Below are 21,199 nucleotides of genomic sequence, written 5' to 3' on the forward strand. Positions count from 1 at the left end.
GATCCTAAAACTAATCTAAATTCTCCATCTTTTAAATATTTAGTATTTTCAGTGGTGTCCATACCTTCCAGAAATTAAAAAACAAAACCCCAAAACCAAAACAGGACTCTAGTTCTATTTATGGTTGTTCTCACTTCTCCAGAGCCAGAAAACACTAAAAGTATTGCTAAGTCCTACTTCTTTAACACAGTTCCTATAAAATGATAAATATTTAGTTAAACACAAAAGTGCTCATTTAGGTGTTTCAAATATACTGATATTTTGTCAACATAGAAGCCAAAAACTCTAGTTTTCAGTGGTCATAGTTTTAGAAGTCAGCCACACACCAGTAAACATCCATGTAAATTGAGTTTTGCCATTCATATACTAATTTATTTATTTGGTAAAATATATATTCAATGTTTTCTGTATGACAGGTGTTGTGCTTGTTACTGTATCCTGAATAGTGAACAAAGTAGATGTGATCCCTGCCCTCTTGGGACTTATACAGCCAATTGAAGAAAGCATTCTTTAAACAAAAATAAAGAAATGTAATTACACAAGGCTAGAAAATAAATGAGCAAGATTTAAGCACCTGTCATTGTATACAGGTAGATTTAGTAGCATTTCCCCCCTACTCCTTTATTAAAAACAGATATCCATTACCCAGAGTGAACATTTTGTTATGTGGCCCCACAGTATTATAATCATAAGTCATTTTTCTGTCACCTTCATCCTCTCTATAAGCCTCCACAAGTGTTTTGCGTGTTGGCCTTCCCTACTTTCCTGGATGATCAAGGAAATTCTCACTCAAACAACAAGATGTGAATAGTCAAATCAAAATGTGCTTTTGACTGGTCAAGGCTGATGTTTCTTTGACCGGCTGCCCAGTTTTCATGTTGAGTACTACATGTATCTCTGCAAATTGTCCTCCTCTATTCACCTCTTCATGGTCCACTTTGTCACCTGCCATCATCTGCTTTCTTCCCAGAGATTTTCTTCCCATCAGCTTTCCCTGCTAGTCAGTTTTTTTCCTGTTTCTAAACATATATCCCAATGTCTGGCATGATCTTCACACTTTTCCCAGTCACCTTACTCAGTTAAACCTGTCTATTTGGCAGACAAGCACTTTGGAACTTCATATCTACTCTTTCTCATGCCACTGACGTATTCTTTTTTTGGCATACAAATGTCAACAGGTAGGATCAAATGGAAAGAGGCCTGAAAGGTTAATTCTCCCGTATCAGCACCAATTATAGGAAATGTATTTACAGAGTTACAGCTAAGTGGAGCTCATCGAATGAGCTGTGGTCTGTAACAACTATTAAATGAGAACATTTCTATCACAATGAAGACAAAGTTAGGTTGTTTCAGTGTTATGAGTCACTGGGTGAAGAGCAGAGCAAGTCAAGTCTTTGTCCCCCAATAAGAGCCCTTCAAACATGGGAGACCAACGTTACAGACTGTAAAGGTTTAACCAAAGCATGAGCAGCTGTTGTCAAAAATCAAAGGACAATTTTTTAAACACAGTTATTGGTCTTAATCAAATCCTTATTCAGACATGGCCAATATCAGTCTGTCATGACATACGAAGAAAAATAAACATTATAAATATATAAATGGAATAGCATTGTTCATTTTATTATTCAAGAAATTATATAATCAGTGACTCTGCTTCTAGAATGGAGGCTATGTAATTTTACATTAGGGGGTCTTTTTAAAAAAGTTATAAAGGGAAAATGTCACTTGTTAGTCTAAGTTGAAAACAAAACTCTGAATTCTTTTTTTTCAAAATGGCTCCCATTCAAATTTACTCTCTTTGCAGGCCAAATTTTCAATCAGATTAATTTACAATGGGGAGAAGTTCAATTATGCATGAAGAAGATCTTTCTTAATAAAATATAAGAATTTGTTTAGTGATTGATTTACTTAAACTCATCTTCAAAAAATGATTTTAAGTGGCTTATAAAAATACATATAAGTCAAGAAGATAGAAGATAAATGAGAAAAAGATTAAAGAGGGAACAAAAACATTAAAGTAAAGCTGAATCAGGGATAAAGTTAGTGTTCATCATAATGTATAGGGTTGGAGTTTCCTAGTTGCGAAAACTGCATGAGAAGATAATCCATTCATCTGTCAATGGACATTTAGATTGCTTCTAAGTCTTGGCTATTGGAAATAGTGCTGCTGTGAACATTTGGGTGTCTGTATCTTTTTGAATTAGAGTCTTCTCCAGATATATACCCACGAGTTGGATTGCAGGATCATATGATAACTCTATTTTTAGATTTTTAAGGAACCTCTGTACTGTTCTCCACAGTGGCTGTACCAATTTACATTCCAACCAACATTGTAGGAGGGTTCCTTTGTCTCCACATCTGCTCCAGCATTTATTATTTGTAGACTTTTTAATGATGGCCAGTCTGACTGGTGTGAGGTGATACCTCACTGTAGTTTTGATTTTCATTTCTCTAATAATTAGTGATATTGAGCATCTTTTCATGTGCCTGTTGGCCATCTGTATATCTTCTTTGGAGAAATGTCGATTTAGGTCTTCTGCCCATTTTTTTATTGGGTTGCTTGATTTTTGATATTGAGCTACATGAGCTGTTTATATATTTTGGAAATTAATCCCCTGTCAGTAACATCATTTGCAAATATTTTCTCCCAGTCCACAGCTTGTCTTTTTGTTTTGTTTATGGTTTCCTTTACTGTGCAAAAGCTTTTAAGTTTAATTAAGTCCTATTTGTTTGTTTGTATTTCCATTACTCTAGGAGACAGATCCAAAAAAATATTGCTGCGACTTATGTCAAAAAGTGTTCTGCCTATGTTTTCCTCTAGGAGTTTTATAGTATCCAGTCTTACATTTAGGTCTTTAATCCATTTTGAGCTTATTTTTGTGTATGGTGTTAGAGAATGTTTTAATATCATTCTTTTACGTGTAGCTGTCCAGTTTTCCCAACACCACTTATTGAAGAGGCTGTCTTTTCTCCACTGTATATTCTTGCCTCCTTTGTTGTAGTAATTGATTATAAGTGCATGAGTTTATTTCTGGGCTTTCTATCTTGTTCCATTGATCTATGTGTCTGGCTTTGTGCCAGTACCATACTGTTTTGATTACTATAGCTTTGTAGTATAGTCTGAAGTCAGGGAACCTGATTCTTCCTGCTCTGTTCTTCGTTCTCAAGATTGTTTTGGCTATTTAAGATCTTTTGTGTTTACATACAAATTTTAGAATTTTTTCTAGTTCTGTGAAAAATACCATTGGTAATTTGATAGGATTGCATTGAATCTGTAGATTGCCTATAGTCATTTTAACAATATTGATTCTTTCAATCCAAGAACATGGTAAATCTTTTCATCTGTTTGTGTTATATTCGGTTTCTTTCATCAGCATCTTATAATTTTCAGAGTACAGGTGTTTTGCCTCCTTAGGTAGGTTTATTCCTAGGTGTTTTATTCTTTTCAATGTGATGGTAAATGGGATTGTTTCCTTAATTTCTATTTCTGATCTTTTGTCGTTAGTGTATAGAAATGCACCAGATTTCTGTATATTAATTTTGTATCCTGCAACTTTACCAGATTCATTGATGGGCTCTAGTAGTTTTCTGGTAGCATCTTTAGGATTTTCTATGTATAGTGTCATGTCATCTGCAAACAGTAACAGTTTTATTCTTCCTTCCCAAGTTGGATTCCTTTTATTTCTTTTTCTTCTCTGATTGCTGTGTCTAGGACTTCCAAAACTATGTTGGATAAAAGTGGCATAAGTGGGCATCCTTGTCTTGTTTCTGATCTTAGACACAATCCTCTTAATTTAATGCTCTGTTTCTATTTCTTCAACCTGTGTTTGTTTGTAGCTAATTTTTTACCTAAAATTCAATAAAAACACATCCTTTGAGTAAAGAGAAGAGTCTGCTATAGATAGAAAGAGGGAGAGGCCCACATAAAAATATACTTTCTAAATATTTATTATAGCGCTGCCATTAAGCAAGGCCTTCTCTATTTTAAAATTGCTGTTATTTGTTGGTTGGTTAGTTGGTTTTCAAACAAATTAAAGTCTTCCTGTATATCATTTTTGATTTCTAACTAGTTGACTGTGAACAGTTATTCAGCCTTTTTGATGTACTTTTAGATCTGTATTCAGTCATTGAGCATGTTTTCTCTCCCACTCAGATTCTTATTGACCGTAAATTTAACAAGCTCATATCTTTGCCCCGGTTCAAATGCTTGATACATATACTGAACAAGGTGTATCTGTCAACAGAGTCCAGTGGGCATAGACCTTCCACCAAACTGACATTAATACATTAGCCATGACCCTTTTTAAATGTTTGCATTATTATAGATAATCCTGCCTTTTTGGATAAGATATATTTTATAATGATTCCTATATGTGAGAGAAAGTAGGCAAAACCTTGAAGGAAATTTGAACTAACCCAGTGTCATGGATATCTGTAGTTGTTTTGTTTTGTTTTAACCCCTTCCCACCTTTTCTTGGTAGCCATACCTTGTCTTATTTGAGGAAGTACACTCCATTTCTGAATCCTATGATTCCACTAGAGTCTGTCAAACAGTACTTAGCTTTTTTCTTCTTCCCTATCTGTGTCTTAATCACAGAGGGTGATTAGAAGCTTCCACCAGAATTTTTTTTTTTTTAACAGAAGCTAAAGGAAAGTGCCCCTTTCTTTTGTTGGGTTACATTTAGGCAAATAGAGCCTGAAAGTACCAGGATCTTTTTTGAGCTTCTTCTCAAAAGATTAGTTTGAGAGACAGAAGTTAAAACAGAGAGAGGGGCAATTTAGAGGTCAGTGAAAGTTCAGATGGTTTCTCAATTCCTGTTTCCAGTTTTCCTGCCTTTCCTATTATTTGCCGTCATAACTCAGTAGATGAACCTTTTGACCTAAACTAGTTGAAGATAGGTTTCTGTCACTTGCAACCAAAAGAATACTGACTAGAATTTCCAAGAACATTTCAAATAAACATTTGCATCTGAAGAAATACTTGTTGCATACACATTTTCAGAGCTGAACTTGAAAATCTGCAGTGCATGTAGCTGTATAAATGGTAGGACACTTTGAAGGTCTTTCTGATTCTCACATAAACTACCCATCTGCCTCTAGTGAGCCTTAAGTTCTGAGTGTCTATACAAATCAAGGTTCAGAGAAGCAGAACAACTAGGACGTGTGTGTGTGTGTGTGTGTGTGTTTTAGCCATTTTATTTCAAGGATTTGATCTAATGCAATTGTGGTTAAGTGGCCTCTGTAAAGCTGTTATTTTCACATATGACGATGAAACTTGAAGTCCTAAGGAAAGATAGTTGGAAAGGAGAGGTGGTATAAAGTGAAAGAGAGCAAGATAAAGCTGGAAACCCAAAACACATAGTGAAGGAGAACAAGAATAAGCCCATGAATTTGTACTGAAATCCTTGCCATTTCTTATTGCCTCTCACCTGGATCGTGTGGGTCTCTTACAAAAACTAGTACTCTTTTTTTGGTCATGATTATTCTTTTTTTTTGAATTTTATTTTATTTATTTTTTCATACAGCAGGTTCTTATTAGTTATCCATTTTATACATATTAGTGTATATATATCAATCCCAATCTCCCAATTCATCCCCCCCTGCCACTTTCCCCACTTGGTGTCCATACATTTGTTCTCTACATCTGTGTCTCTATTTCTGCCCTGCAGACCGGTTCATCTGTACCATTTATCTAGGTTCCACATATATGCGTTAATTCATCTATTCTCCCACCAGACATTTTGCAAGAGATGTTAGTAGAACAAAAGGCAGATTTTAGAGATGTTTTTCCTTGATATGCTGTAAAGGTGAAAAATCTTCAAGACAAGCTGCTATTTTGATATTTGAAAGATATCAGAAAGACTCAGGACCACAGAGATTGTAAAACTGCTAGTTTACCAGAGTATGTTTGTTAGGGGCCCACCTCCCCTCCAGGTAAATTAAATAAGGGAGGCATCTTGACTCCTCTACACCAGGAGGTCAACACCGGGGCTCCTTTAATTAGCAGTTTGCCCACAGCTTCTGGGACATGCAGATGTAGATGAGGTGCACGGTGTTCTTTATTCAGAACAGGTGATAGAGATTCAGAGAGGAGAGGAATTTCAGGTTAGTGTTTGAATTTTGTGTTTGAGAAGAGCAGATAACTAAATGCCGTAAAGTGGCACAGGAAAGTTGCTTGAACTTTAAGAATGTTCCTTTTCCTTTGTTCTCCCACTTCACCCTGCGATTTTCACATTTATATTAATGATCTCCACAATTTGTATTAGGTTATACAATAGAATCTGAATTTCAAATAAATGTCAAAATCAGAAAATAGGCCTATCACCCTTCACAGGCAGTGATGAATAAAATGGGCTTCTGTTTCTGTAGCATTTTGTCATATAAAGCACAGACCTTATTTTTCAAATACCTTGTCACCAAAATAACTAGCACATCTCATTAAAGACTCTCCAGGGTGCTGGGATTGTTGCAGGACGTGGTCATGTGGAAGAGTGAGCAGTGGACTGACTGGTGGTGCCTGGGCCTTGTCTGCCTCCTGCTGGTTCCAGGGATGACCTGTCACCTGGAAGTCTCTCCCCTAGCTGGACCCATGCTTCTCATCCAGAGAGTGAAGATATTAAACCGGCTGATCTTCAGTGTGCTTTCCAGTATTCATTTCTATCAAAGCTACAGTCATCAAAACAGTATGGTATTGGCACAAAGACAGACACATAGATCAATGGAACAGGATAGAAAGCCCAGAAATAAACCCAAGCACTGATGGTCAATTAATCTATGACAAAGGAGGCAAGACTATACAATGGAGGAAAGACAGTCTCTTCAATAAATGGCGCGGGGAAAACTGGACAGCTACATGTAAAAAAATGAAATTAGAACAGTAACACCATAAGCAAAAATAAACTCAAAATGGGCTAAAGACCTAAACGTGGTATCGGACACTATAAAACTCCTAGAGGAAAACATAGGCAGAACACTCTCTGACATGAATCACAGCAATATCTTTTTCGATCCATCTCCCAGAGTAATGGAGATAAAAAACAAAAATAAACAAATGGGACCTAATTAAATGCAAAAGCTTTTGCACAGCAAAGGGAACCATAAACAAAACAAAAAGACAACCCACAGAATGGGAGAAAATATTTGCAAATGATGCGACCGACAAGGGATTAGTCTCCAAAATTTACGAACAGCTCATGTGACTTAATATCATTGAAACAAACAACCCAATCAAAAATTGGGCAGAAGGGCTTCCCTGGTGGCGAAGTGGTTGGGAGTCCGCCTGCCGATGCAGGGGACACGGGTTCGTGCCCCGGTCCGGGAGGATCCCACATGCCGCGGAGCGGCTAGGCCCATGAGCCATGGCCGCTGGGCCTGCGCGTCTGGAGCCTGTGCTCCGCAGCGGGAGAGGCCACAACAGTGAGAGGCCCGCGTACCACAAAATAAAAATAAAAAAATAAAAAATAAATACAAAAAATGGGCAGAAGACCTAAATAGACATTTCTCCAAAGAAGACATACAGCTGGCCAAGAGGCACATGAAAAGATGTTCAACATCAGTAATTATAAAGAGAAATGCAAATCAAAACTACAATGAGATATCACCTCACACCAGTCAGAATGGCTATCATCAAAAAATCCACGAACAGTAAATGCTGGAGAGGGTGTGAAGAGAAGGTAACCCTCCTACACTGTTGGTGGGAATGTAAGCTGGTACAGCCACTGTGGAGAACACTGGGGGGAAAACTAAAAGTAGAGCTACCATATTATCCTGCATTCCCACTCCTGGGCAAATATCTGGAGGAAAACATGGTCTGAAAAGATACATATACTCAGTGTTCATTGAAGCACTGTTTACAATAGCCAAGACATGGAAGCAACCTAAATGTCCATTGACAGATGAATGGATAAAGAAGATGTGCTACATATATACAATGAAATATTACTCAGCCATTAAAAAGAATGAAATAATGCCATTTGCAGCAACATGGATGGACCTAGAGATTGTCATACTGAGTGAAGAATGGCTGAGTAAAATTTGCAGAGTGGTGCCTTCTATGTATTCTCATAGAAAAACTAATCTCTTAATCATAGAACTAAACCCAAACTCCGTCCTAGGAGTTGAAAGTGCAGAGGATAATACAAAGGAGAACGAGGAAGTACAAACCTCACTACTGCCTCATGTCCATGAGGTGAGGCAGAAGATAAGCAACAATGTGTCTGAACAACAGAATGACCAGTGCTTTACTTCTACCTTCAAAACCTCCCACAAGATCCTCTCTTGTGGACACTGTAATGAAATATGTAGGGAAAGGAATTCTAAGATATATGGATTAGTTAGCTAGGTTGACACATTACAAAGTCACCACAGCATCAAAATTATTGAAATGGTTTGGCATATTCTAAAGAAGTTAAAATGTATGTTGTGTGTGTGTATATTAGGAAGGAAGTGGTGCTGTGAGTCTAGGATAGGGAGAGCAGGAAGTAGGTGTTAATAAAAGAAAAGGCATCTTAATGAAGCAGAGTTATCACTGTATTTCATATTAGAATATCACTTTGCAGAGTGATTCCTTTTTGTATGCATAAATTACTTGATGCTTGGATGAAATATCTAAAAATGTTATAAATACAATGTATTTTTGGAAGAGGATTTCAGGATTTCCTGAAGAAGTGTATTTCACCTTCTAATAATTATTGGAGTTTCTCATGCTATTCTCTTTGAATTGTGTATACAGAATTTTATGATCATGGTGTTTTGTTTAATTCAGGGATGGGTACTTTTGGCCACAGTTTGAGTAATTTTTACATCTTAAACCTATTTTAGTTTGTTCTAAGTTGGATAAAACGTGTAGCCTGAAGGGGTTTTCGTTTAACTTACAAGCCATGTGCTTTTGATTCGTTTATACTGAAGTCAATAACATGTTGCAGTGTAAGAATATTCTCTCTCTGTCTTTAAAATAAGGCTTTTTTCTTTAAAAGAGAAAGCTTTGTTTTTCCAAGAGTAAATGAACTTGGAGACCAATGATCTAAACACTGTTTGAAAACTGAACTCCATGAAATTAGGGTAGGCACTTTCCCTATTCGTATTTTTTTCGTGTCAGAGCTGTCAATCTCTATGCTTATTTTTTCAGCTAATTTTATTAACGTCTCATTTTGGTGTGGGATGTCTCCATTCATATACATTTTGTTAAGGACTATCATTATATTATTGTCCTATCAGAATTCTTTTGTTAGATGTGCTACTTACTAAAATTATTATCAAAATTCTTTTATTTTTATTTGCTTTCTAATTCTAGAATACCTCATTATTGCAGAAAGTGCATTTTAAATTCTGTTTTAAAATTATTAAATTGATTGATTAAATTGATAGTATTTAAATAATAATATCTAAATTTCTAAATAAATTTTATATAGAATTTTTTCATTGATATTTTTTCAGAAACTTTTTTCATACCATTGCTATAATTACAGTGGAAAATTAAAAAGCATCAAATGCTGTTCTTCCTGTTTAGATCCTGAGTTTAAGATTATATTATTATAGTATAAAATTGTCTTGAGACAAATTGAAACAAAAAAACCCCAAAACAAACTAGAAATATTATAACAAATGACATATTTAACAATATTTAAACATTTTTATTCTTCTTTGACACACACTTATGTATTGTATATGCATATATAGGTATATATATACATATAGGTATATATACAGTGTATATATGCAGGCATACACATATTCTACTTAGTTTTTATACATGTATATGTTAATATATTACATATCTTTTATTTATATATATATGTCTATATGTGTTATACATATAAATTCTCTAAGAATTATGTATACTTGCTATTAAAAAAAATTAATGCACACACTCAGCTAAACAATTCAAACAGTAAAGAAAAGATATTCTATCTTTCAACCATCATGTGTTGAAGCAGCACCTTGTTCTATAATATTTTTCCATATACTTATGGGTGTATTTCTGGATTCTTACCTGTTCTACTGATTAGTCTATGTCCCGTACCAAAGTATGTAAAATACTGTAGCTTTATAATAAATGTTATTATCTGGCAGAGTGAGTCCCCCATCGCATATTACTTTTTCAGAATTCCTCACCTAGGCTTAGCATTATAATTATTTTTATATACAATTTAAAATAAACTTGCCATAATTTTAAAAGTTATAGTTTGAGGTTTTATTGATATTAAATTGAATTTATAGATTAATTTAGAAATAATTGACATTGGAATATTGAATCTTATCTCAATATTGAAAAATATTATTATATATCCCCTGCATATTTCTTGTTTATTCCTAGTTATTTTATTTTCTCATTTCTATCTTTAAATATATTTTTCTTCTACTTTATCTTCTGACTTTTTTGGAAATACATACAGTATTTCTCATAAGCTACTTATAATGAATATTCTTATATACATGGTTATGGTGCGAAGGAATAAATGAATTAAAATTTTGACTTTGGTTGTTTTTGTGTATGTCTTTGTTACCACAAAACCTAAAATATATACATATTGCAAACATTCTGAATGTTAACTATTATGTAGATACTTATCAGTTGAATAAATGACTTCTTTTTCAGGTGCTGTTTGGAGAATGTATACTCATTGTTAAAATTACCTCAGTTGGCTAGAGTGGATTACAATATAGATTCTCATTCTAACTTAAGGTGGTGTTTCATTCATTATAAATGCCCTAAGGACTAGAAATTTTGAAAGCTATACTTTTCAGTCATCTTGAAACAAATTTTCTTCTAGGAACCCCTTCAACATCTGTGTTATTTATCTAGATTGGAAAAGAATTACATCATCAAGAATTATACCATGTTATATTGTTGAGGTATTTAAAATTAGTAAGGTCAAATGTATGAACAGGAAAAGACAATTAGCACATAGAATTCTATTTACATTGTTACTGTGAACGTTATTCTTTTAAAAAGTATGAGTTATTTATTTGAACTGCACTAGTCTTCTTTCTTCACTGAGAAATGTTTTTCCTTCTCAACTCATGACATATTTATTATATTTTTGTTTCAAAAATTGTATTTAAGAGTTTTATGTACTTCATAGTGAAACCAAGATTTAATTGCGTTTTGTATACTAAGTTTTATTGTAGAAAAATAATTTTGCATAAGTTTCTTCAAAGTGGGTTGCATTAGTCTGTTATCCTTTTGTAGCATTATAATTTACTCCTGTTTGTAAATATGCATCAGAATAAAAATACACGAAAACATATAAACATTTCAAAACCACAAAAATGACTAGCTAAAGATTAGTCGTAAAAGTAGGTCAAGACTTGAGAGGGAAAAGAAAGAGGAGTAAAATATTATAAAATAGACATAGAGTTTTCATATTCTTATGCCTGAGCATATAAGACTAATATGACAGTGTTGATTTAAAATTTTCATTTTGCTCTTTAGAAATGTTTTGGGAATCAGTGGAAAGAAAATCTTTGATGCTATGATACATTAAAGGAAGTAAGGACAAAACAGATTTAACACAGTAGGTAGAGAAATCAGGTAATTTTTAGTTATTTGTTATGCTTTCACATTTATCTTTCATCAACAATTAGAATTGCTTTTTAAAAGCTTAATCACTCAATCTTCAATTTTTCTTTTCCTCCAAGAAAAGAATAATTATTAGGAAGAACAAAAGAGAAGTAATGTCATGTTTTATGCAGCCATTGAATAAAGTGGGAAACTTACCAATAAATAAATCACTCAGGTTGTATTTGAGAACTTGATGGGATTATTGAAGCAGCTATTATTTTGAAAATAAAAGTACAAAACACAGTTTGTCTAATTCAAAGCACATGACAATAGGAAAATAACTATAAAAATTGTGAATATCTAGGTCAATTTAAATTTTGAAAGCTAAATACATATCAATTAGCACAGAACTACCAAGGAAACCTAAGTTAATAGTAACTAGCAATTAAACATCATATGTCTTTTAAACCTTTATTGACAATACAAAAACTACGGATTTAATAACTAACGAGGGCAGAATTTAAACATCAGTCCATGTTGCTTTTGCTTGTTTCTCTGACTTTTTATTGTAAATTTAGCATTTGTTTCTTTATCTGATTATTAATTAAATTATACTGCTATGGAGGATTTAAAGAGGCTCCATGTTTTTCTTCTGTGGTGATCTGCAGTCATCTTCCAAAGTACAGTGGATGATCTCAGTTTTCTTTTTAATAGAGTTAAATTTTAAATAAAAATTCATATGTACTTGGGAACTGGTATAACTGCAAGAGAGGTTCTGCTTGTTTCTCTCTTAAAAAATGCTCTTAGTTATGTGTAGTAATGATTTTTCCAAAATTTAAATGCCAAAAAGTTTTAAGAATAAAACAAAATGGTATCCATAGTCCAACTGTGAATACATAATTGAGACTGTCTTCAAAGACTAAGTCTTTAAATGGGAATCTGCTTTAAGAGAACCAGAAAGAACAGTAAGATGTGATAACAATTTGAATTAAGGAGGCCTGGGTGACAGACTATTAAAGAAAAATGGAAATCTTTCACAAAAACCTAAGCTGAAAGTTTACAAGCTATATTGAAGCTGCTACAATATGTAATACATGCTGAGTGTGTTTATAAATTAATGCTCTGATAAAATACCTTGCTGTTCACTACATAGTTTGTGCATTTTGTTGTTCTAGTCTTGTAACAAAAGTGTTGCAAAAGGCCTTTGAAATTAGTTTGGATGGGAGATAAAACATGAAGACAGGAAGAGTTAGCAGATACAAATTTACAGTCACAATAAAATGTTTTTATTTACAATTTTTCCACTATCGTGAGTATAGCTAAAAACTGTGATGTGGAGATCAAATATAAATCTTAGTCTCATGATTTTCATGTGCTGTCCATGTGCGGTTATGAAGTAAGGCTATAGAAGCTTGAAGCTGTGAGATAAAAATAGTAAAACTCTTTCATTTTACAGATGAGATTCAGGAACTATCAATAACATCATATTTATGTCTGTGAGATAAAGTTGAATTCATGGAGTGAAAAGATGATGAGAGAGAAGTACACAGGCATCCTGTGATAAAGAGCTTTGTTTGCTAAACCAAAAGTCTTTCTCTTTGTCCTGTGATAACTTCAGATGATGGGTAGAGAACTCAGGCTACAAGACTAGAGCATCGTGTGCTATGCTCTCAGAACCTCAGATAGGAGGAAATCTTGTTCAGAGAAGAGTTTGTTGTGGGTGGAAGCAAGGATTTTATTAGTTGGATCCACTTAGTGTATACGTGTATCTTTAAAAATAATCTGAGAATACTTTAAAATTTCATACTTTACAAAGAAGAAAAAGGCTTTGACAGTGACAGACCACATTATAGGATGAGAACTATATAGATATATGGAAATGGATTAATACTATTTAAACTTTTGTATTTTCACAGTTATTTCCTCTTTCACATTGTACTATATTTATTGTGATTTCCTCTTTTATTTTCAGCAGTAATACCAGTTGTTTGTGTCTAACTTATCAACACTTTCAAATAACTATCTTAAGTTTTAACTGATAATCTGTATTTGTAAGTTATTGTTGTTTTTCTCCAGTTATTTCATTTTTTTCATTATTTTTATTATTTTGTTCCTTCTAAATTCTTTGGGTTTACACTGTTCATCTTTTTCTATCTTATTGATTTGAATACTTAGTCCATTTATTTTCAATATTCCTTGTTTTTCAATAAATGTGCAAAGCTAGTTTCCTATAAATACTACCTTACTATATTCTATATTTTTTTACATGTAGTATTTTAATTAAGCTCTAAGTATTCAGTTACAATATTCCCACTAACCAGTGGACTGTTTTGTAGTATGTTTTTGTGTTTTCTAGACATGTGATGTTTTATTTTATATCATTTTATAATTGATTTCTAAGTTGCAACAAGGACCAAAATCATAGTCTTTCTGATGCTGTTTAAAATCTGTTGTGGCTTTCTTCATGCATAGTTTCTGATCAGTTTTTCTTTATAAATTCTACAAGTTTGCTTAAAAATTTGTGTGTTCTGTATTTTTGGGGTTTGGATATGTTCTCTCTATTTATAATATATGTAGATCAGTTATATTATTCAGAACTTCAATATCCTTGTTTATTTTGGCTGCTCAATTTATTAGTTTTAAAGAGAGATGTGTTACCATCTCAAACTAAAAGTACTGTTCACTTATCTCAGTAATTCACAGTTGCTAGTTGATATATTTCAAGATCATATATTTCATGATGCATAATTATATCATGATTGTTACATCGTCTTGAGCTCTCATCCATTTTATTAGTTTGTAATGTCTCATTTTGTCTCTTACAATTTTTTGCCTTAAATATTTATTTCCCTAATATTAAGATTGCTTCCAAGGCTTTCTTTTGGTTATGCTGACCTGGTATATCTTTTTCATTATTGCATTCAACAAATATTGAATGTCTGCTGTCAGGCACTGTTCTAGGCCCTAGATATAAAGAAAGAAATAGGTGATAATCTTGCTCGTCAGGAGCTTGTAGTTTAGTAGGAAAACATATAATAAGAGATTAAGAAAAACTAGAAGTAAAAACATATTGTATGTCAGGTGGTGATAAGTGCTACTGAAAAATAAAGCAGTGGAGGAGAAACAGAATTGCTGGAAGTAAGTTGAAATTTTAGACAGTGTTGTCAGGAAAGGCCTCTGTTTTATTTAGGTACCCAGAATTCCCTGCTGGATGCTGGGCAGCTGCCATCCATACACTCTTTCAAGCATTTATGGATAATAAGAGGAAAGACACATAGGCACCAATGAGGTAGGAAATAGAGGTTATTACTCATTGTAGTAAGCAGCAAAAGGATTCCCAAAAGAGAATTAACTGAAATTCAATTGGGAGTGAAACAAGAAAGGGACACTGGTGGCTTTGGGTTTTTATTGTGGTTAGTGGATGGAGCCAGAATGGGGGCTCAGAGTCTTGTTGCTCAGATGTGGGGCAGAGGAGTAAATGAAAGCTGGGGACTTGAAAGCTGTCAGCAATGATCAGGCATCAGAAATGGGGTCATTGTCTTTATTATAGCCTCATTGGAGGGGGTGCGGTTGAGGAGACACCTATCCTTTAAAATTTTTTATCCTTTTTGTCATGTTACTGGATTGTTTTTAATTCAAGCTGGATATCTATGTCTTGATCACATAAATTTATTCCATTTCCTATCATTATTACTTGTGTCAGATAGGACTTATTTTCATCTATTTAGTATTTTTTGTTTTCTATTGTCACATATTTTTTTCTTCCTTACAATTTTACATTGGATGTAATTTATTTCATATATTCTGGCTGTTATCTCTATTGAAATCTTTTATTAGGATATATTTCCCTTTTTGTCTGAAATTTAACAAACTCTGTGGATTCTGTGTATTCCCCCAAACAAAATGTGTACCACAGCACACTTTTAACTTCTAGTCTCTCCTGCCCTGAATGCATAGTTAACCCAAAACTACCTCCCATGCTGGTATTTGTTGTATCTTATGAAATTTTAGTGCAGATTTATTAAGGATATACATTTTTAAAGATCATCATTTAATTAGAAAAAAGGCCTTATTAAATTCTGCATTCACTTTATTTCCCAGATATCTTCTTCCAAGATTAATCTTTCTGACTCATGTAGTAAAATCCTCCAAGAATTATTTCAGACAACATCCACATATATTAAACTTGACAGAAAGTATTTTTATTTTACTTGGTATATAAAACTATAGATCATCATGTTTTTTCCTGGCATGCAGTAGATGATAAATAAGTATATATTGACAGTTGAGTAAATGAGTATGAAAGTGTATAAGGAGAATATTTTCATACAAAGCCAGAGAAACTAATGCTTAAAGTGAACGAGAATTACACAAAAAACCCAACATATCCCAGTGCTCTTTTCTTAGTTACATTAAGATCCTTAAATAGGAAAATAGATTTATTGTTCTTCATCCACTACAAGTTTCGCAGAAAAATAAAGTGGTATATTTATTTTTAGGTAAGTGTGGTGTAAATAATCTTTAATAATCCTAAATTTTACTTGTAAAGCTGTGGCATTTTTAAAATTTATTTTCTTTTTAAATAGCAGGGAAGGGATGAGTAGAAAGAGAAAGAATATAAGTGGCCTTTCCTTAAGTACCTTTTAAGATTTAATTAGAATATTTTAGGACTGTAAACTCCATGCAATTTTATGCTGCATTTTACTGCAGTCAGAGGACCTCTCAGATTTAGCAACTCCCTCTCATGTCCTCCCATTGGTCTTTTCTTACTACCTTTTAATCATTTGTTTGTATGTGTGTCTCCCTTATTAGACCACAACTCTTTGATGAATGTGCCTTTCTCATTTACTCATTCAGCAGTTATTGAATTTTGTCTCTGTGCTAGGCACTGTCTCACGTATATTCAGAGTTCCTAGCCAGCTATGACATTGTACTCAATAAGAGTCTAAACTGAATTAATGAATCTTCTCTGCCACTTGTTTGGAACATTTCATAGCACTTGGATCATACATCTTTATTCATACACCTTTTGCTTAGGAAAAGTTCTGCAAATTTACACTAAAAATCCAAATGCCAATTTATTCCTCTACTTCTTGAAATACCATCTACAGAAATGTCTTTTTATCAGTATTTTCCTTAATAATTTTTTTAAAAAGTTTCATTCCCAAATTGGTGTATAGAGTCAATGCAATCCCAATGAAAAATCAGGGCAAAATTTTGTAACAAATTGATAAACTGATTATAAATTAACATGGAATGCAAAGGATCCAGAAAAGCCAAAGTATTATCAAAAGAGAAGAAAATGGAGGACTCATGCTACCTTGATTTCAAAACATTATGAAATAACAGTAATCAGTGCATCATAATGTTAGAAAAGTAAATCAATGGTACAGAAATAGACTTACACTTATACTGTCAATTGACATTTGACAAAACCTCCAAAACTATTCAATGGGAAAAGAATGTTTATTCTACAGAATAAACTGATACAACTGGTATTTTATATGGAAAAAAAATTGACCTTGATTCCTAGTTCAACACAGAAACAAATTTTGAGATGGATCATAGATTTAAACATACAAGCTAAAACTATAAAACTTCTAGAAGAAAACAAGGGAGAATATGATTGTAACCTTGGGGTAGGCAAAGATTTTTTCGGAAAAAGAAAATCTATACATAAAGAATGTTAAGCTGGATTTCATCAGTATCTAAAACTTACACTCATCAAAAGACACTATTAAGAACATGGATAAGCCCCAGGCTGAGAAAAATATTTGTAATGCATAAATCATATTTATATTTTGAATGTATAGGACTTGTATTAAGAATATATAAAGAGCTCCTGGGCTTCCCTGGTGGTGCAGTGGTTGAGAATCTGCCTGCCAATGCAGGGGACACGGGTTCGAGCCCTGGTCTGGGAAGATCCCACATGCCGCAGAGCAGCTGGGCCCGTGAGCCACAACTACTGAGCCTGCGCCTCTGGATCCTGTGCTCCACAGAGAACAAGAGAGGCAGCGATAGTGAGAGGCCTGCGCACCGTGATGAAGAGTGGCCCTCGCTTGCCGCAACTAGAGAAAGCCCTCACACAGGAATGAAGACCCAACACAGCCATAAATAAATAAATAAATTTAAAAAAATTAAAAAAAAAAGAATATGTAAAGAGCTCCTGTAAATCAAAAATAGAAATAAAAACAATTCAGTAAAACAATGGAAAAATACTTTAACAAACACTTCACAAAGATATGTAAGCAGCCAAGCATATTAAAAAGTCCTCAACCTCATTAGAAAAGTGAAAATTAATATCATAATGAGATAACAGTTCACATGCACTAGAATTACTAAAATTAAAAATACTAACACCGAATTTTGACAAGAATGTGGAGGAGCCAGAGATCTCACGTATTGTTGTTGGAAATGTAAAATGGCCTAAAACATTTTGCAATACTGTCATTTTCTTTTTAAGTCAGACATATGTTGATGGTCTGATTCAGCAGCTGTACTCCCAAATTTCTCAAGATAAAATAAATTTTCTCAAAACAGGCTTGTACAAGGATGTATATAGTAACCTTATTTGTAAGTGGCAAAACCCCAAAACCGACAGGAAAATAAGTAAATAAATTGTGATATTTCATGTAATGGGATATTAAAGAATAATAGGAAAAGAATGAGGGATTAGAATTAAAGAAATAAGGAATGAAATATTAAGGAGCAATAAAAAAGGGACAAACTGCTGATATATACAACAGCATGGATACATCTGAAAAACATTCTGAGCAAAAGAAACCAGACACAAAATAATATCTTCTGTGAATCTATATATATATAGTTCTAGGACCAGCTAAGTCTATCTCTGGTAAAATAAATTAGAATGATGGTGGCCTCTGGGGTTGGTGGTTGGGAGGTGGTTATGTGGCAGGACTGAATAGGAAGGGATATGAGGAAACATTCTAGTATGATGGAAATGAGCTATTGATACATTTGATATGGATATGGGTTACATGAGTGTATGCATATGTCAGCATTTATCCAACATGTAATAGCTGTGTATTTCACTGTGTGTGAATTATATTTCAATCTTAAAACAGACATAGGGAATAGCTTACTTAAAAACTTTGAAAAAAATATGTAAGATATTAGAAGATTTTTGTTTTGTTTTGTTGATTAGACAGATGAGGTAATAGAGGCATCAACAGTTAAATGACTTGTCCAAGATGACATGATCTCTGTTAGACATTTTTATTACTGTTGCTTATTGCCAGACCCCTGGACAGATTTCTCCTCCAGGGCTTTTGAGCCCTGCACGGAAGAACTATGCAAGTAGAGAAGAGGAAGTAAAGAGAAGGAGGTTGGCTGTTTTCTTCTATTTAAAGGGAAATAGTAGACATGTAGATCTGATAAAAGGAAAAGTGATTGAGTAACTTAAGAATTCTGTTTGATTCAAAAGAGATTGATAGCACACGTACCACCCTGGCCTAAACCCTTCAACCAGCAAGCAGAACTTGAAAGAAAATTTTCAAGAGGTTCCTCCAAGGCCGATATATTTTTCTAATGCTATGTCTTATACTCACATTTTGAGATGCATTATTTTGGCAAGATTAAGAAAGAAAACTAATATTAGGAGCTAAAGATGCAGAAAAAGAGAGAAAGGAAACATTCCTTTGCTTAGATTCAAAATGGCCTTCTAGTGGTTACCATCCATCTGAATTGGAATAGATTCTGCTATAGACAAAATGGAGCTACTTGATTGGAGGAGAGCCAGAAAGCCTGCCTGCCCCTCCCAGTGCCTGGCATGCCTATATTAGAGTAACTCTGTAGTGTTGAGAGAGTCATGATATTAAAGGCAGAGACACGATTTATACATACCTTACCAGCTCTCCTTTTACCCTAGAGCTTTACCTGAGAGACGTTGGTTTATTCTTTGTCCCCTCAGTATTGGCATCTTCGGTCTCCATTCTGATAGGCAACATCAGGTAAGAGGGCATCTAGCAGCAGAGGAAAGGAGAAGAGAGAACCTTAAATAATGTCAGAGCTAGGAAATTGTTATTTTTGTAGAGAAAGATGGTAGTAGCTTAGTTAAATTAGAAATATAGTCAGTATATAAAATTTTTATAAAATTATTCAGGTCCTGTACTCACTTATGCAGACCATCATTATTGATATACAGATTAAATAATTGTTTAGAATTCAGGTAAGCATGTTAGCTAGATACCTAACATAGGTCTGAGTCAGAAGATCTGGAAAATAATAAATGAGCTTTAAAACAATTAAACAAAAGGGATATATTTGGTAGTTACTAATTAACAGAAAAATTTTGAAACTGAAGTTATGAAATCCCTAGATTGCTAAGATAAGAATACTTGTGTAATGATACAGCTTTCATAGACTAATACCTCTTTTGATACTAATTTTATTGGCAAATTATGATTTGCAACTGAATGAGCAATGAGGGAAGTGGGGTGAATTATGAAATCATAACCAGCAAAGGTCTATTTTTAAAGATTCAGTTTCAATCACCCTTTACTGACATGTATAAATGATCCTTGAAAGTGCCTCATGCCTTTGGTGTGTGTGGCACTGTGCTAAATTAACTGACCCATCTTTGATGAAAAGAGAAGCTTAGTTTTCTATGAATCACACATAGAAAAAATTGTTTTTCTAAAGAAAAATGTGCCAGGAAAACTAACCCTCTGGACTTGAGAATTTAAGCCTCTTTTTTTTTTTTTTTTTTTTTGTAGTACACGGGCCTCTCACTGCTGTTGCCTCTCCTGTTGTGGAGCACAGGCCCCGTGGCCATGGCTCCACGGGCCTAGCTGCTCCGCAGCATGTGGGATCTTCCGGGACTGGGGCACGAACCCGTGTCCCCTGCATCGGCAGGCGGACTCTCAACCACTGCGCCACCAGGGAAGCCCTAAGCCTCTTTTTGAGTCTCAGATCCCCCCCAACATGATTGATGTACCCAAGCAGGAAAAAATGGTGGGTTACAAATGCAGGTCTATTCTGAGTAGTGCCTGATGTTAAGGAGTTGGTCGTAGTATTTGATCTCATCCTTCTCTCCTCAGTGCCATGTGGACCGGGTGTTTCTTCCTTACGGATATTCTGAAATAAAAAGCAATATTGCCAACTGCCTCTTAATTAAACAAGAAGTGCAGACTTCTAAACAAAGGATAGTCGTAGTAAGAAAAATAGAATAAGGTAAGTTCTCAGCTTCTTTTTTGAGATTGTCTGGGTCTCTCTGTGTCATAGCCAAAAACTAACTATCAGAGGCAAATGATATATAGAATTTTATAGACTTGACAGCACTGAATTTTTTGTATGGATCATTTTTATAGTTTTGGCAGGACTGGGCTTGCTGCTATTCGTAGTGACTCCTGGTCACTTATCCCTTGGTTAGTATGGCCATATACTCAACTGCTTCTGTTCTTAGCAGTTAAGGAGGGGATGGGGAGTTCAACTGTTGGTTTAATGGCACTTATTAGGCAAAGTCTTGGAATGGTTTCTTCCTTTACAACCTTAGTTGTCATAACAAGCTAGTATGGGAGATACTGCAATTTGATCTCTGAGGTTCAGATCATAGGAATTGTCCAAAGAATAGAAGATAGAGGAGAAGAGTACATCTCAGTTCTTTATTGTCCTCTGAGATACCTGTTATCTCTGAAGCTGGAAATCAGGATCATATCCCTGGAAACCAAGCCTACT

The 21,199-nt window shown here is 34.2% G+C and overlaps 1 protein-coding gene across 7 annotated transcripts in view; it reads left to right on the forward strand.

Annotated features, from left to right (window-relative positions):
• The window catches only part of ANGPT1 (angiopoietin 1), a 476,344-nt gene that overhangs the window by 33,080 nt on the left and 422,065 nt on the right, over positions 1-21,199 (forward strand). For 4 of the 7 annotated variants that reach the window (XM_079901385.1, XM_079901382.1, XM_079901378.1 and 1 more), the window contains 2 exons: positions 20,239-20,476; positions 20,563-20,695. The gene's annotated coding sequence lies outside the window, so the exon portion shown is untranslated. Of the gene's footprint in view, positions 1-18,762; positions 18,849-19,391; positions 19,474-20,238; positions 20,477-20,562; positions 20,696-21,199 lie in introns of all 7 variants that reach the window. The other 3 variants (XM_079901383.1, XM_079901384.1, XM_079901386.1) reach the window with 3 other exon arrangements.

This window comes from Stenella coeruleoalba (assembly GCF_951394435.1).
Source record: "Stenella coeruleoalba genome assembly, chromosome: 17".
NCBI classification, from domain to species: Eukaryota; Metazoa; Chordata; class Mammalia; order Artiodactyla; family Delphinidae; genus Stenella; species Stenella coeruleoalba.